Raw genomic sequence first — 420 nt, 5'->3', positions numbered from 1 at the left:
CTGGAGCAGGGGGCCGGGCGGGGAGGTTCCCGCGGCCCCCGAAGCCGAGCCCGGCAGGGTGCCCCCCAGCACCCCGCTGGCAAAGCCCCGTAGGTCTCGCCGCATGCCCTGCGTGGCAAGCCGGGGCGCTGCTGGCGCGGCGGCTCCGCGCGGAGCGGCTCTTCTTGGGCCAGCAGCACCAAAACGGATCGGGGCCAGGGAGGTTTTATGGCGGCGCTGCAGCCCCACGCACCGCACGATCAAGCCATAGCGGGAGCCTGGCCTTCCTGCATGCTGCGGCCAGTCTCTCCTGATCGGCGCCACTGCCTCCCCGCAGAGCTCTCCCGGTCTTTTGATGTTCCCCTAATTGTGGCACCCCCGCGCCCTGCTGCTGTGGCACGGGACTCGCCCTCAAAACACTCTGCACATGTTCTGGGAGCT

Source organism: Varanus komodoensis, unplaced genomic scaffold (genome assembly GCF_004798865.1).
Source record: "Varanus komodoensis strain SLA01 unplaced genomic scaffold, ASM479886v1 scaffold54, whole genome shotgun sequence".
Taxonomy (NCBI): domain Eukaryota; kingdom Metazoa; phylum Chordata; class Lepidosauria; order Squamata; family Varanidae; genus Varanus; species Varanus komodoensis.
This window is presented reverse-complemented; position numbering follows the sequence as displayed.